Raw genomic sequence first — 18,669 nt, 5'->3', positions numbered from 1 at the left:
ATATTTAACTCTGAGTCTAAATTCCACAAAGCAAAATTTTTAAAAGCTCAAATTGTCCAATAATTAATTGTCCCTGATGCAGTAAAACAAATAATTAGTTTCCATCTGACTTATGAGCACTCAAAATCATTTACTCAAAGCCAATGACTCAGAAAATAAAATGTGCAAGAAGTAGGTATGCTGGTTTATTTTAGAAAAATACTTAAAGCAATCATTTAATTTCTAAAGGAAATCCATGCATGTTTTTCTTATTAGTTGTAACATGTTACAACAATATAGACCACTGGTATAATGAACATTGATTTGTTCAAGAGAGAGCTAGGAGACAGTATTGTGTAGTAAGGAAGGACGTGTCTTCTGAGAATCTTAGTACAACAATTTACGTACCATGAGCAAGTTATTTTATCCTTCTAGGCCTTGACTTTCTCAAATATAAATTGAAAATATTAATAATAAAAACAGCATCTAATTTTATTTATGTGGCAGAGAAAATACTATGAGTTTTCCAAACAATTTTATTTTCTATTTGGGCACACAGGTAGTCTACACTTCCCAGCTTACCTTGAATCAAATGGATGCTGTTATTAATTCAGGTCAATGGCATGTGAGCAGAACAGGTGCATGTTATTTCCAGGCCTAGCCTCTAAAATATCCCATGAGCCCTTTGGCTCCAATGGTCCAATGGAAGAAGAAACCTGGATCCCTGAATCACTACTTAAAGAAAAGGGACTGAAAGATGAGTAAGAAACAAATCTCTCTTTGTTAAGCTGCTGAGATTTCGCAATGCTTGTTACAGTCATTCGCATGGTCCAACATGGTCCAAATAATAAACTACTTCAGAAGGTTGTTATAATATTAAAAGAGACAGTAATCATAGAGTGCCTAGCATGGAGTAAGCGTCCAGTAATTGATGGATATTATTAATGTTAGTACTTAAAAATCAAAGAAATGTATAAGGTCCTGTTGAACATCTAGCCTTTGATAATAGTTAAAATATCCTGAGAAAAAAATATAGGTATTGATTATATGTATACATACTCTATTCTATAATGCATAACATTATATTACTTAATGTAGTATAAACTCTCTCCATATCTTCTGAAGCGGCGCTTGGTTTAACATTGGTATTAAGGATTGAATAAACGAATGAGGGTTTCAGTACATAAATTAGTGCATGAGTACAGTGTAATGGAGGACTATTTTCTGTTTAATTACACTGGGTAGAGCTACTATGTGCCCTATACATATAGACATTTTTGAAGACTCAAAAATGACAAATTTGCTTAACAGTAAAGGGGAGGAGGAACATAAAGGGAGCTTCAACAAATACTATATGGTAGTTCTTACCTGATATGGTGAATGCATGAGTGTTTGATTACTACACTTCCTGACTTCCATACGCTTTTATATATTCTGTTTGTGGACAACTGTAACGTAATGAAGGTTTAAAAAATATAACTAATATTCAGTATACCTGATTTCTGATTATGTAGAAGACTTGAAAGGGATTTGTCATTGGAGTTTATTAAATGAACAATCACTGTGACTATCAACATAAAGGACTGAGATATTAAAATGCTTTTGACATTCACATTATACAAAAAAGACACTTGTACATGCATGTTTATAGCAGCACAATTTGCAATTGCAAAAATATAGAACCAGCCCAAACACCCATCATCAGTCAACAGGTGGATCAAGAAAATGTGATATATATATATATATATATACACACACACACACACACACCCTGGAATACTACTCAACCATAGAAAGGAATGAAATAATGGCATTTGCAGCAATCTGGATAGAATTGCAGACCATTATTGTAAGTGAAGTAACTCAGGAATGGAAAATCAAACATTGTATGTTCTCATTCATAAGTGGGAGTTAAGCTATGAGGACACAAAGACATAAGAATGATACAATGGACTTTGGGGACTCAGGGGAAATGGTGGGAGGTGGGTGAGGGATAAAAGACCACACATCAGGTACAGTGTACACTGCTCAGGTGATGGGTGCACCCAAATCTCAGAAATCACCACTAAAGAACTTATTCATGTAACCAAACACCACTTGTTCCCCCAAAACCTATTGAAATGTAAATTTTAAAAATTAAAAATTTTTTAAAGTGCTTTTGACATTAAAAAAAATCACAGAGGGCGGGGCGCGGTGGCTCACACCTGTAATCCCAGCACTTTGGGAGGCTGAGGTGGCAGGATAACGAGGTCAAGAGATGGAGACCATCCTGGCCAACATGGTGAAACCCCGTCTCTACCAAAAATACAAAAATTAGCTGGGCGTGGTGGCACGTGCCTGTAGTCCCAGCTACTCGGGAGGCTGAGGCAGGAGAATGGCTTGAACCCAGGAGGCAGAGGTTGCAGTGAGCCAAGATGGCACCACTGCACTCCAGCCTGGTGACAGAGAGAGACTCTGTCTCAAAAAAAAAAAAAAAAAGACCACAGAGATCATTTTCTGGCACCGACAGATCTATAGGTTTAGAATCAACAAATTTTTAGATGGAAGGAAATTTCAGGCAAGGGGATAAGATGGTGAGTACACTGGCGTGGGTATCAGAAGATTCCAATTCCAGTCCCAGGGCTATCACTCACCATGAAATTTGGGGGCAGATCATCTGTCAGAGGCTCAGTTCTCAGGTACATAAAATTATGGGATTGTATTAATTCACTAATTTTGTGATAACTCCTTGTTTTTTAATATCATCATTATAAATACTAGTTTTCATTGCACTACATGTGGGAGAAATTATCAGAAGAGTTCCAGCTGATAGAGTGCTAGATAAATCACTTATTAACTGTATACTCTTCCATGATACACAAATAGTTGTTTTCCATAGAAGCCAAGTTATGTCAGATAACGAATTGAAAGGCAAATGGAAACTGGAATATTTTATTCATACTTAATTGGGCATACACAGTTTGTATTATTCCAAACAAACAAATTCAGAATAGGAATGTATTTTAATGAACCTTCATAACAACAAAGCAGTATGAAAAAAAATTGATCCAGCGAAAAAAAAAAAAGAAAGAAAGAAAGCTGATTCGAGCATGTATTTATGGCATACCTGTGTCACCCCAGTTCCTAGGCAACAAGGCATTGTTCAGACAGAAAGAAAGGTAGATAATTATAGATCATGGTATATTTGGTCTTCTGTGCTCAAGGAAGGATATCAGTAAGAAATAAAATTTTATGTGAGTCCTGAAGATGTCATTGCATGTGTCTGATGTTTAAATGGAATTTCTTAACTAAGTCACGGCTCATTTTGTTTTTTTTTTTTTTTTTGAGACAGAGTCTCGCTCTGTCACCCAGGCTGGAGTGCTGTGGCCAGATCTCAGCTCACTGCAAGCTCCGCCTCCCGGGTTCACGCCATTCTCCTGCCTCAGCCTCCCGGGTAGCTGGGACTACAGGCGCCGCCACCTCGCCCGGCTAGTTTTTTGTAGTTTTTAGTAGAGACGGGGTTTCACCGTGTTAGCCAGGATGGTCTCGATCTCCTGTCCTCGTGATCCGCCCGTCTCGGCCTCCCAAAGTGCTGGGATTACAGGCTTGAGCCACCGCACCCGGCCTAATTTTGTTCGATGTTCAGCCTACTGATGGTTTCTTCCTTCCAGCCAGACCTGCATGCCAGCCCCTCCCTTGAACACCCACCTTTGCTCCGCCTCGGGGCCTGCAGTCTGTGGTGCTCTTAGCCACAGATGGCAACTATTTTTAGGAGAGCCTGCTGAGAAGAAGAATCATGGAAATGGGTAAGGAAACCACGCTTTCCTGGGGATTTCTTGAAAAGGGCATCTTTTTCGACCCAGAAAATCCTTTTGCATTTAAAGAGAGCTCGCTCCAGTGCTTCTCTTGTTTTACTTTACTTTCTGAAAGTATCAAATGCAAGAGTTCATGAAAAGCACCCAGGCAAAAGAGCAAAGCGTGGTGCTTAGGCAACCTGAAGGCAAATCAAATCCTGCCTCAGGTGGGTGAGAAAAATGCCATACAGTTTGAGCACCATTATGAACTATTCTCCAGTGTGTTCAATTTCAAATCCAAACTAATTATTTATTAAAGTACTAGAAAAAATACACTTTAACAATCCCTTTATTGTTGCATTTAACATGTATTCCTGAATATTGATGGAGCATCTTCTGTGTGTCAGACACTGCTGGGGACATTGAAGATACAGTGAGAAACAGACCCACCCTGAGTCCAAATTCACAGAGTTCCCAAACTTGTGGAGAAAGACACTGAACCAATGAATTCATAAGTGAGTAGGTAATTTCAAACTGTGATAACACTTAAGGAAGCAAAAGGTGCTCTAAAAGCCAGTAACAAGCGGGTGTACTTTGGTTTCAGTGATCAAATATTTGTGAGGGACTGGGCACAGTGGCTCACAGCTGTTTGGGAGGCCAAGCACTTTGGGAGGCCAAGGCAGGTGGATCATTTGAAGTCAGGAGTTCGAGACCAGCCTGGCCAGCATAGTGAAACCCCATCTCTGCTATTTAAAAAAAAAATACAAAAATTAGCTGGGTGTGGTGGCACGTGCCAGTAGTTCCAACTACTCAGGAGGCTCAGGCAGGAGAATCTCTTGAAACTGGGAGGTGGAGGCTGCAGTGAGCCAAGATTGCACCAGTACACTTCAGTCTGGGTGACAGAGCGAGACTCCATCTCAAGAAAAAGAAAAAAAAAGATGTTTGTGAGGAGGTGACTCAAAACTGAGGCTCAAAAGATGGATCACCCTCAGTTAGGACTCAGAGGGGAATAGCATTTTAAGCAGAGGGAATCTCATGTGCCAAGTAGAAAGTTTTCTACTTTTCAGAAGTAGAAAAGTGCTTGTCATTTTCAGTAGATGAAGAAGGACCAGCAACAGCAGAGCTACCAAATATTAAGAGGGGATGTGTGGTACAGACTGAGATTGAAAAGTTGTGGGTGCACCTATAATTCTTGTTAGGCAATTCATATTTCATTCTAAATACAGTGAAAATCCAATGACATGAGCTAATTTACAGTAAAACAAGTAGATTGGAGAGTTGAGAATGAAAGCAAGGATATAAGTTGGAAGGCTTCTTGGCAATAATCTAGGGGGAAAAATATATTGTACCAGTTACAGTCTAACCAAAAAAGCAGAATCCACTCTAAGTATCTTAAAATGAGAAAAATTAATACAAAGAATTGGTTTTCCCTACAATGGAATGGAAAAGAAGTTAAACATAGTTGGTGATGAGGCAACAAAATAACATCAAGAAACCACCCCCGGAAGGCTGGAGGACTGAAGGTAGGAAGCGATACTAGCAGAATCCAAGGCTGAGTCATCTGGTAGAAGTGGGATGGGCCAGTCCAGAGGGAGCTGAAGCCAGGGAGGTGATGAAGCTATTGCAAAGAGTGCCGCTCAGGACAAGAGATGTATAGGTCTCTCCCACTGTGGATCACCCTACAGTGATTCCCACTGACAAAGTCCCACTGGAAGTCAGCTTACATTGAGGCCTGAAAAATTCAGACAGACCAGGAACCGGCATGTGTTTTTAAGATAGAATCCAGTACAACTGGTAACATATCAAGTATAGAGATAAGAAGAAGTGTACAGTCAAAAAGACACTCATGTTTCTGGCCTAAAAACCTAGGTAGGCTGTGACAACATTGACCTAGAAGTGACAAAGAAAAAGAGAAGCAAGATGTCAGCTTGAATGGGCTAAGGGATATCCCAGAGAGTGGATACAACACTATTTCTCAGTGTATCTGTGATTATGTTCCCAGCAGAGATTAGTATTTGCATAAGTGAACTGAACAAAGAAGGCCTCACCAATACAGACATGCATCATCCAATCTGTTGCAGGGCCCCAGTAGAATGAGAAGACAGTGAAAGATCAATTCTCTCTCTTTTTGAGCTGGGACATCAATTCTCTCTTGCCCTTGGATTTTAGTGTTCCTGGTTCTTGGACCTTCAGACTTGGGAGGAATAGAATCACTGGCTTTCCTGGAGCTCCAACTTATAGACAGCATGTTGTGGGACCTCTCCCCCTCTACAATCACATGAGTCAATTTCCATAATAAGTCTCTATCTATCTATCTATCTATCTATCTATCTATCTATCAATCATCTATACTCCCTACTGGTTCTGATTTCCTGGAGCACCCTAACTAGCACACACGTTGTGAGAGCCAAGAGACGAGCTGTGCATATGTTAAGCTTGACACGTTGAACGAGTCTACTTTTGGATAAGTTAAACTCAACATGTTAAACTTTTTCACTTAGACAAAACATTCTCTCATCTAAACGGGTAAGTCAGGTAGAATTTAAAAGAGAAAGGTAGCTAGAGAGAAAAATTAGGACTTGACATCTTTTTAGATCGTATGTACTCTCTGACAATAGATGAGTCCACCTTGTGCTACAAAGTCTGTAATAGATGAGCCTAATTTGTGCTACAAAATGCTGAATAAAATATTACAAATATTGTTGAAAAGAAGGGCTAATTTCTGAGAAGGCCAGGGAAATACCTAGGAGGCAAACACAGATGCATCCTGTCGCTGCCCTGACAGTGAGCTTGCCAGTCTCAGTAACAAAAGGGCTTAGTTTGGAAAACCACACAGAAACAAGAGAGAAGGCTATGAAGATAATAAAATGAGTTGAAAATAAAACCCAAAATTGCATAATGCAATGATCCTCAAAAAGCTTCCTCTCATGGAACACGTGGATTGGGAGAAAAATATGTAACAACAAGAAATCTTACCCATCTCTACTGGGTCTTGGGGGAGGGAGGGATCTCACCTGAGAATTTATAAGCACTATATCATGGATTTAGGGGTATGAATTTACTAAAAACTCACAAATTTGAGAAATTAACATAAAAAGTGTTTCTGGCAGATGATACACTTAAGTACCTGATACACCCTCCATTCTGGCAGCAGAGAATTCTCACTGATAAAGCCAGGATGAAGATAATTTCTTACTCCAAAATTAAAAATACCAGAGGAACCACAGTGAGTTTTGTAGATTCAAGGAAGACAATAACCTAAGTGTTTACACCTTGGAAAGGTACTTTGCAATGTCATGTTAAGTTGATTAGTAAATTCAATGCACACATATTCTACAATCTGGCAATTCTTCTCACTAGAGTAATGCCTGAGAAAATTCACAAGAACTTTTTTTGCAGCATGGTTTGTCTTCATACAGCAAAATTAATAACAACCTGAATATTATTCTAGAGAGGAAGCATAAGTATATTATCACAAATTCAAACAATGGAAAACTATATAGCAGTGGAAAGTGAGTAAGCCAGAGCTACATATATATGTGTGTGTGTATATATATTTATGTATTATATATTTATATATATAGTTATACCATCATGGAAAAAAATCACAAAAACATATTGTTAAGTGAACAAAGGAAGCTGCAGAAGGGTATGGTTTACATGAGATTTAAGAACTGTATAATATCCCTACAATACAGTTGATATAGTTTGGATATGTGTCCCCACCAAAATCTCATACTGAATTGCAATCTCCAGTATTGGAGGTGAGGCCTGGTGGGAGGTGATTGGATCCTGTGGGTGGATTTCTCATAAGTGGTTTAGCACCAGCTCCTTGGTGCTCTCCTCACAATGGTGAATGACTTGTTGAGAGATCTGGTTGCTTAAAAGTATAGAGCACCTCGCTCTCGCTCTCTCTTGCTCCTTCTTTTGTCATGTGATGTGCCTGCTCCTGCTTCACCTTCCGCCATGAGTAAATGCTCCCTGAGATCTCCCCAGCAGCCAAGTGATGTTAGTGCCATGCTTGCACAGCCTACAGAACTATGAGGCAATTAAACCTCTTTTGTAAAAAATGTAAATTATCCAATGTCAGGTATTTCTTCATAGCAATGCAAGAATGGTCTAATACACCCTATGTCTTATTTATTAATACCTTGATAATAAGCAGTAGATACAAATTCAGAATATCGTGGATACCTTGGAATGGGATTTGGGGGATAGAGAGGGGTTTATTTTAACCAGTTACTTTTAAAAATTGAGAAACGAATTTCCCAAAGTTTGAGGATTTGACAAAAGTGGATAGGAATTACACGAATTATTATTAAATTTTCTCTATATTTTTCTTATTGTCTAAAGTGGGTATAATAGTGACAAAGAAATACTGAATGGAACAAAAGAGAGTAGACACTGTGGGTATAGACAATCTTTTGATAGCATTTGGCTATAAAGGAATGGAGAAAATTTGTATTGGAAAGATAGGCATCAAAGGAAAGTTTACCTTTTAGTTTTGTTTTGATTATTAATGTTGGTGATGGCACAGGTTATTTACCTCCTAAAGAAAAGTATCCAGCAGAGAGGGAGAATTTAAAGATGTATGATGAAGACATAATAACTCAAGAGTTAAAGTCCCTGAGGAGAGGAGAGGCAGAGTGGCCCAGGACACATGTGAAGATCTGGCCTTTAGTGGAAGAGAAATGAAGTTAATTAACCTGGGCAAGGCCCCAGTCATAATTACAAAAATGTATAAAATTATCTTTGTGACTGAGGTCTGAAATATAAGATTCAAAATCCATTGTTGTAGTACAAAATGGAAACATAGAGTTATTTTCATATGTTACAACTACATCTTACTTAAAGGATTTTACTAGAACATGAAATTTGGAGAGGATGGGTCTATGTACTGACCTCTTTTATTCATAAAACCAGACTTTAGTAGGTAAATTTCATTCGATCATGGTTTAGCTACCCTGAAGGCAGAGGCATGACTACTTAGAATTTTATTATTGTGAAATGTCAGTGTACAAAGCATAATAGAAAATGACACCTCATAACAAAGGATTCTAGGTAATTTTATGCTTTATTTTTCCCCAAAAGCAGCATGAATACCATGTCTCTCTCTAAGTTAAAGCACAGCTGTACCAATGTAAGATGGTGGGCAGGATGGTGAAAGACATCATCTTGTCATGAATTCCCTGTAATGATCTTTGTTCTCAGAGATAATTCAATAGTTACAATCCCATTGTCTCTCAAGTAGAAATCTATTTCCCCCTAAGTAGCCATAATTTTATTATCTTCCCTGTGAATCAATTCTTCAGAATGTTGCTTCTCTCAGAAATGTTTTCTACTAATCCAACCATTTCACAGCTCATTTGCACCTTTGTAAGAAACATGCATGTTGGAATTGAGTGGAAAAGGAAATTAAACTTAATCCTTTTATGTTGGAATCCGTGTTGCAATGTGTTAGATTCATGGAAGAAAGATTTGTTGGGATGGAGTTCAAAGATCTTGGTAAAATAGTATAATTCCTGTTCCCTGGATATCGAGTAATTAAGTTGGCTTACTTCCCTCCCCTAATATTGAAAAGGGGGTTTCAAAGCAATAGATAACAAAGGTTATAGTGGATATACAGCAGGGCCAGAAATAATACATCATTTCCACAATATCCATGTGTGTTAGATAAAATAATGGTCTCCACAGGCATCCATGTCACAATCCCCAGACCTGGGGATATGTTACCTTATAGGAAAAAGGGGACTTTGGTACTAAGGTAAGGATCTTGAGATGGGGAAAGTGTCCTGGATTATCTAGGTGAGTCCTTTGAATTCACAACTTCAATATGAATTATAAAAGGGTCTCTGAACTTGACCCTTCCTTATAAAAGGGAGGCTGGAGGGTCAAGTTCAGAGAATGAGGTGTGATGATTAAAGCAGAGATCAGAGTGTGTAAGGGCCTATGAGCCATGGAATGGGGGCAGCTTTGAGGGGCTGAAGAAGGCAAGGGAACAGATTTCCCGCTAGATCCTCCAGAAGGAACACAACCCTGTAACCATTATAGACTTCTAACTCCCAGAACTGTAAGACAATAAATTCGTTTCGTTTTAAGCTATCAAATTTGTAGTAATTTGTTACACACCAGCAATGGGAAATCCATACAACATGTATAAAGGTCTTAACACAATGCATCACACGTAGCACTGTTTTCATTATTGTTATCGTCTAGTATTTTTCTTACTCTTCTTTGGGCTTGCTCTGTATATTTAGTTAATTTGCCGTTATTTAATTCTAGACACTGTGTGAAAATGAACTTTCTATTCTGTCGTTATGATTTTCAGTTATGGAATCTGAAATAAAATCCTGAATACACTACCATGTTTCAGAAATTATTCAAACTAGAAGGCAACTGCATGCCTTGAAGATTTCCTTGTGTGGCAAGTGACAATTTTTACTGGCCAGTTACTAAAGGGTGCTAAATTATTGCATCCATTTGTATGAAGAATTGAACTGCTAACCTTGTGATATATTTGGAAGCTTCTGCAAAACTGTGCTTCTTGAGAGCTGAGCTGACAACATACATATCAGTTTCCTCTTCCTCTTTTTCTAACTCCTAAGACAAGCCTGAATATTATGTGATATGGTTTGGCTGTGTCCCCACTCAAATCTCATTTTGAATTGTAACTCTGATCATCCCCATGTGTCTGGGGGCACCCAAGTGGGAGGTAATTGAATCACAGAGGCAGGTTTGTTTCGTGCTGTTCTCATAATAGTAAATAAGTCTCATGAGACCTGATGGTTTTATAAATGGCAGTTCCCATGGACAAACTCTCTTGCATGCAGCTGTGTAGGCCTCTGCTCCTCCTTTGCCTTCTACCATGCTTGTGAGACCTCCCCAGCCATGTGGAACTGTTAGTCCATTAAACTTCCTTTTCTGTATAAATTACTCAGCCCCGGGTATTTTTTCATAGCAGTATGAAAATTGACTAATATAGAAAATTGGTACTGGTAGTGGGCACTGCTGTAAAGATACCCAAAAATGTGGAAGCGACTTTGGAACTGGGTAAGAGGAAGAGGTTGGAACAGTTTGGAGGGCTCAGAAGAAGATGGGAAGATGTGGAAAAGTGTGGAGCTTGCTAGAAACTTGTTGAATGGCTTTGACCCAAAATTCCAGGCTGAAGTAGTCTCAGATGAAGCAAAGGAACTTACTGGGAAGTGGAGCTAAGGCGGTTCTTGGCTATACTTTTTAGCAAAGAGACTGGTGGTATTTTCCCCTCCCTGGAGACTGTGGGACTTTAAACTTGGGAGCGATGATTTAGAGTATCTGCCAGAAGAAATGTCCAAACAGCAAAGAGTTCAAGAGTGACCTGGGTGCTGGTAAAGAGCATTCAGTTTTATGTATTCACAAAGATATGATTTAGAAATGGAACTTAATATTGAAAAGGGAAGCAGAGGATAAAAGTTTGGAAAATTTGCAGCCTGATAATGCAACAAAAAAGAAAAACCCACTTTCTGAGGAGAAATTCAAGCTGGCTGCAGAAATTTGCATAATTTATGAGAAGCCAAATGTTAATTACCAAGGCAATGGGGAAAATGTCTCAAGGGCATGTTTGAGACCTTCACTGCAGCCCCTCCCATCACAGGCCCAGAGCCCTAGGAGAAAAAAATGGTTTCCTGGGCTGGACCCTGGCCCTCCTGCTGTGTGCAGCCTAGGGACTTACTGCCCTGTGTCCTAGCCACTCCAGCCATGGATAAAATGTGCCAAGGTACAGTTCAGGCCATTGCTTCAGAGGGTGCAAGCCCCACACCATGGGTGCTTCCATGTGATGTTGAGCCTGCAGGTGCACAGAAGTTAAGAATTGAGATTTGGGAATCTCCACCTTGATTTCAGAGTATATATGCAAATGCCTGGATGTCCAGGCAGAATTTTGCTGCAGGGGCAGGGCCCTTATGGAGAACCTCTGCTAGGGAAGTGCAGAAGGGAAATGTGGGGTTGGAGCCCCCACAGGGAGTCCCCACTGGGGTACTGCCTAGTGCAGCTGTGAGAAGAGGACTACCCAGACCCTAGAATGGTAGATCCACTGACATCTCGCACTGTGTGCCTGGAAAAGCCGCAGACAGTCAATGCCTGTGAAAGCAGCTAGGAGGGGAGCTGTACCCTGCAAAGCCACAGGGACAGAGCTGCCCAAGGCCATGGGAGCCTTCCTCTTGTATCAGAGTGATCCTGTATGTGAGATATGGAGTCAAAGGAGATCATTTTGGAGCTTTAAAGTTTAATGACTGTCCTATTTGTTTTTGTACTTGCATGCGGCCTGTAACCCCTTTGTTTTGACCAATTTCTCCCATTTGGAAAGGCTGTATTTACCCAATGCCTGTATGCCCATTGTATCTAGGGAGTAACCAACTTGCTTTTGATTTTACAGGCTCATAGGTGGAAGGGATTTGCCTTGTCTCAGATGAGACTGGACTATGAACTTTTGAGTGAATGATAAAATAAGTTAAGACTTTGGGGAACTGTTTGGAAGGCATGATTGGTTTTGAAATATGAGGACATGAGATTTGGGAGGGGCTAGAGGTGGAATTATGTGGTTTGGTTGTGTCCCCACCCAAATCTCATCTTGAATTGTAGTTCCCATAATCCCCATGTGTCAAGAGAGGGGCCAGGCAGGAGGTAATTGAATCATGGGGGTAAGATTTTTCCATGCTGTTCTCATGATAGTGAACAAGTCTCATGAGATCTGATGGTTTTATAAAGGGCAGTTTCTCTGCATATGCTCTCTTGCCTGCTGCCATGTAAGATATGTCTTTGCTCCTCCTTTGCTTTCCACCATGACTGTGAGCCCTCCCCAGCCATGTGGAACTGTGAGTCCATTAAGCTTCTTTTCTTTATAAATTACTCAGTCTTGAGTATTTCTTCATAGCAATATGAAAATGGACTAATATACTGTGATAATTTTTTGTTTGAAATATAAACTACTATGAGGACTGTTAAATTAAACTTGTAAAAAGGGTAATATTGCATTTTTAACTCTATAGCATATTCAAGACAAAAGACCTAAATTTTCCATGGAGTTTCGCTACTGTTTTCACCTCAAAATAAGTCCACGGAGAGAAACTAAAACTAGTCCCATGAAAGAGAATTTTGCTTTGATAATGGTCAAACCTCTCTCAGATATGAGTTTTGTAACCCATGCTGTCCATTTTGACAATGAGTTAAGCCACCAGGGTTCCTGTTAATATACTATATTAGTCCATTCTCACACTGCTAGACAGACATACTTGAGACTGGGTAATTTATAATGGGAAGAGATTTGATTGTCTCACCGTTCTGCATGGTTGGGGAGGCCTCACGAAATGCATTCATGGCAGAAGGGGAAGCAAACACATCCTTCTTCATATGGCAGCAGGAAAGAGATGTACTGAGAAAAGGTAGAAGCCCCTTATATTAATAAAAACCATCAGATCTTATGAAACTTCATTCAGTATCACAAAAACAGCATGAGGGAAACTGCCCCCATGATTCAATCATTTGCACGTGACCCCGCCTTTCACATGTGGGGATTATTACAATTCAAGGCGACATTTCCGTGGGGACACAGCCAAACTATATCACACACATTGATCACTTTTTTTCTATGTCAGAATGTTCTGACTGTGCTACATGAAACTCTGCATCTATAACAATGAGGGACTTTAGAAATTTCCAAGAATCTTCCCTATCAATTAGGTTTATAGATCAACATGCAGATAAATCAAAACAAATTTAACTTGCTTGGATGAAGAGATGGAAATCTTGTGCAACGAAATGTTGCAGATTATAAATTTTAAAAGAAAGTTTCCAGAAAAAGAATGCAATTTACCTGAATGATGTATTCTCAACTGCATTAATCTGTAAGATTTTTCTTTGCTCTCTACCTATACATATGCACTGCTTACATTGGAAAAGAAAGCCTGCTTTATATGAATATAAAGCAAGATATGCAATAAAATATTCATAATGCCAAACTTCCAGGACTCAATACGTGCTCTTTATAGAATATCAAATATAATGAACCCTCCAATTAGAATTAGGTTTGGTTTCTTTTCATCCATTCATATTTTACATTACCTGAGTGTGTGCATGCTATATATAGCTGCCCTTTCTTCATGTAACCTTCAGCTATCTTGGATGAATTTTAAAACTCCCTTTGCAAATTCTTATAGCCTTTTAGTATTAAATAAGTCCTCACTGACATTTACAAGTCATACCATTTACAAGAGTGCACTGTGGTCTTCATGTTTATTCCCCATTCATTGCAACAAAATGTGACGCTTAATGCTCTATTGATTACTGCTGCAATAACAAGTGACACTTTTAATGAGTTATTTTCTTCTCTTGCCTTCATCCTTGATGCACATTACACAGTAAACTATACTCTACCTTAAAAACATGTTTATTTGCATCCAATAATAAGGTTAAACAAGTCACTTTCTTAGGCTTGTGAAAAACTATAATACCAGTGCAAATAATGCTAGTAATATTAAGATATAAAATAGACTGTTTTTCCAATGACACTATTTTTATGGTGATTAAGACATTTCCTTCCTAGAGTTGAAATCATTAAAAGTTTATCCTTTACTTGGTGAATCTGTAAGTTGAAAGTTGACATATATTCTCTATTCATATGCAGGTTAGATGAGCTACGGGGTGGATATTTTGGGTTTAGTTTTAAATAACTCCTTGCAGCAGGGAATAAAGGAGAAAAAAAAATAAATGTTTTAATGATAGTTTAGAATGTTGGAAATTGGACATGTATGCTTTAATTGTAGAAGATTTTTAGTTTCGTTTTTGCTAGGAGATTATCTCTTTGTTATGGTAATTGAAGGGGAAGCACCAATAAAACCAAGATCTTTTTGGCTTTTTATTCATGTTTAATTAAATTCAAATTTCCTAAGAAACAGCTAAAGCTATATCTATGTGCACAATTAATGTGACCATAGCTGTCAAGTCACTCAAAAGGAATGAGTCACGTAATTTTTTAAAATATTCACTCATTTTTATTTGATTTTTTAAATCTGATTATAATAACAATTCACTGATGGTCTTAGATGGTAGCCTTCTTTATATCAGAAAACTCTGCTCATCCCCCAAATCTACACTATCCTGTACCTTAGACCTTAAATACAGTCCTCAGATAACACTTGGCATCTACAGGTTCCAGCTCCACAGATTCAACCAAGTGTGGATCAAAATATTTTTAAAAGAAATGAAAAAATAAATTTAAAAAACCATGCAGCACAACAATAATTTTTATGGCATTTACATTATATTCAGTATTATAAATAATCTAGATGTGATTTGAAGTTTATCTAATAACATGCAAATATTATACCATTATATATAAGATACTTGAGCATCTGCGGATTTTGGCATCCATGGTGGTGGGGTGGGTGGGAAAGGAGGGGGATCCCGGTACTATTTTTTTCTTTCAGTTTTCAAATAATTATTCCCAGAAGAAAATGCAAACTATCATTAGGGTTGGCACATTAAGCCCTATCAGATATTGACTCTTCAGCTAATGACTCATTATTTCCTTTCTAACCTGACAGCTTGCTGAGAGCAGCTCCCATAGAATAGGGCCTCCAGAGAGCAGCAAGAAGCATGCAGCACCAGAGCTCCAGCCACGGATGCCAAGTATTAGAAGAATGCCAGAGTGAGAATTCTGCATAGCCAGCAGGCTGGCATATGGACAAGAATTGGGAATAGTAAGAGAAAGACGGGAAAGGTGACCAAAGACAACATAGAGGCGGAGGCCAAGTGAACGCATCCCAGCAGCAGACCACTTCAGAAGCAGTCCTGGTGCTGATTCCCTAGCAGGAGAGTTTAGTGCCACAGGGTAAGAATGAGTCAAGAGGAAAAAATCATGATGTCATGGATGCAGTAATTACTATGTCAGAAGAAAATATTTTAAAATACTGGATCACTCTTGTTCTACCATCCCTATCCACTCCTAAATCATGCCAACACATCTGAGCCAAGTTCATGCTGCCTGTCACTTTAGTAACACACTAGGATGCCTGGCATCCCTGATTTGGAGGCTCCAGGAAAGCTACAGATGTATACATGTATCCTTTAAACTTTCTAAAATAATAGTCCAAAATATATTAGCTTCTCGTTTTAGAAATCACTCGATTTTCCTATTTAAATGCAGAGTTCCTACATTGCTTATAAAATGAACAATGTGAATAACAACTGCTTATACCTGCTGGTTTTTGGGGAAAATTGATAGCCATTATATGTTTTTTTTTTTTTTTTTCTTTTTTTGGTCATCCTAAGGATCTCTGAGATGGCCTGAATATATTCATGTAATATGGGTTCATGTGAACCTAACTACAAAAAGGAATTGAGTAAATAAATTTTCAGAAGGCAAATCACATAATAGAAAATTAGGTCTGTTCTATACCATACAAATAGCTGTAATAACAATAGATTTTATCATTTCTTCAATTTGTTATGAGTAGGGAAGTGCCTATAGACAGTGATTCCATGCATTTGTTTAACAAATATGAACTGAATGCATAACAAGCACCAGGTATTATAATGCATGTTATATACAACAACAAACCATACAGGCACAATTCCTGACCTCAAAAACATTACATTCTAGTGGGACATAACACAGTTAAGAGTGCAATACCATGGAGCTTCCCTGGAAGAAGGCAAGTAAGCCAGAGGCTCAAAGGATGAACAGGAACGTGCTAAGCAGGTGAATCACAAGTAATGACTAAGACATTTGAAAAACTCAAATGTCCATGAGAGCAAGAGGTGAGAAGATTTTTTTACAATTATAGTTTTGGCTAATAGTGGTTAGATAAAATTGTCAATTTTACTTTCTACCCATGAATCTCATATCATGAGAATAGAACTCCTGAGTTGGTACAGAACATTCTATTCTGAATTGTGAATTGAGATTGCTTAGAATTTGTGTGTTTTTAGAAACATTAATTTGGTGGCCATGACAATGCACCTTGAAGAATTTGAACTAGAGGAAGTGTAATTGACAGAGGGCTCTGGCTGTCCTTTGAAATCCATCCCCATGTTTAAGCTGACATCATGCTTCCCACAGGCACAGTGATGCTAAGGCAGTTTTGACTTTAGGATACAGATATCTTCTCTTTTCATGCAATTCTGCCTCATGGACTCCCCAGTGGTCTCTTGCTGGACTTCCATGAGACTGCACACTGGTCTATGCTTCCACCCAACCTTCATTTTCTCTTTCCTTCCCTCACGGTCAGACTTGCATGGGGTATGATGACTCACCCAGCCTCTCTGTTCTTCCTCCCCATTTTTTCTCACAGGCATTTTCCATAGTAAAATATTTGAAGGGACTTCTTGGAGGACCTGAGCTAACTAACACAAGTGTTACTAGATGTGGTCTGATAAAACAGGTGATAAGAGGAGCTGGGACTGACTTGCAATCATGGTTCTATGAAGGGCACCATTGAAGCAACTGAAAGATGAGGGCAAAGTCCAAGCACAGGTAACGGATTGGTTGGCTCATTACCCAGGCTGAAATGGATGGTGGCTGCACTGCAGACACATATAAGAGTGGCCTTGAAAAAGAGCAAAAAGGGAAATTCTTTCCAATAGGCAGAACTATGAGCAGTGAATTTAAGCAATCACTTTTTGTGGAAAGAGAAGTAGTCCAAAGTGATAATATGTATAGATTTCCCTTCAGTGGCCAATGTCCTGGATGTCTGGCCAAGGATTTGGAAGGAAAATAATTTGGAAGAGCGGAGACAATACATTCTAAGGTAGAGGTCCATGGTTGACATAGACGAGTGAGACTGTCATACAACATGTGAATTAAACCTTAGATATTAGTTTTAATTTGTCATGTAGATCTACCTCTATCTGTTGAGCTAATCTGCATCCCAAACCTGTGTGGGCCTAGTGAATAATTTAAATGTTAGATCTTTGTTTCTCCTTCTACTACTTTAGTCATGTCTAATGAAAAATTCCAAATATATAAAGTAGGAAGAGGGAATAAAGAAGCCAACTTTCTTTCTCCAAAATCTTTCTTGCTAAAATAACCGATTAACTCCATATCTGATAGAACTAAATATATGAAACATAAACTTTGATACATTATGAGAGCAGGTGAAAAGGACATAGCTACCTCCAGTATTTTTGCTCAAAAGTCCCCAAAAATAAACAAATGTATGATAACAATTCTAGAATTAGCAGTTTCAGATTTCGAATTCAATAAATCAATTACTAAGTATCTCTTAATATCTGCTCAATTGTTTATTCAAATGATGGGAGGCCCCGGGAGTATAAAACATGATGCCCGACTCCAAGGGGCTTACAATCTCCTTGGGGAGATAAGGCTGACACTTAGGAAGAAATAAAGAACAATATAGACAGTAATCTCATCATACTAGAGAAAATTCAGCATAGATAACCATTCTCTCTAGTGAATATGTAGCTTCCTGAAAGCAGAAAGCTTAGAGGCTCTGAACAGTACCCTTAGAGGGGAAGAAACTTGAGGCTGAATCTTGATGATCATAAATTTGATAAGATGTCCACAGGACTGGGAGAGAGAGACATGCCCTTCAGGGAGCCGAGTATGACATCTAAACCACTGAGAACTACAGAAAATACAAGGGCGCTTTGACACCTCAAGCTCAGAGCATCCAGATGGTGGTACCCAAGTACACTAGGGAACTTAAGGTTGGCAGTGCCCAGTACAAAGCATTTACTTTTTGCCTTTAGAGGAAATCATTGGTATTCCTAAGCACCAGTTTGCAGTCTGGAATCAACTGACTTATGAGAGAGTTTGCAGAAACTGACAGCCTGGTTAACTGACTCTCTCTAATCATTTTCTTTGGAATTTATCTGCCCCCAAACCATTGACTATCTGTTACTTCATCTTGCCATCTTGCCTCCT

Source organism: Trachypithecus francoisi, unplaced genomic scaffold (assembly GCF_009764315.1).
Source record: "Trachypithecus francoisi isolate TF-2019V2 unplaced genomic scaffold, Tfra_2.0 Lachesis_group14, whole genome shotgun sequence".
NCBI classification, from domain to species: Eukaryota; Metazoa; Chordata; class Mammalia; order Primates; family Cercopithecidae; genus Trachypithecus; species Trachypithecus francoisi.
The sequence above is the reverse complement of the archived record's forward strand: the minus strand, read 5'-3'. Positions refer to the sequence as shown.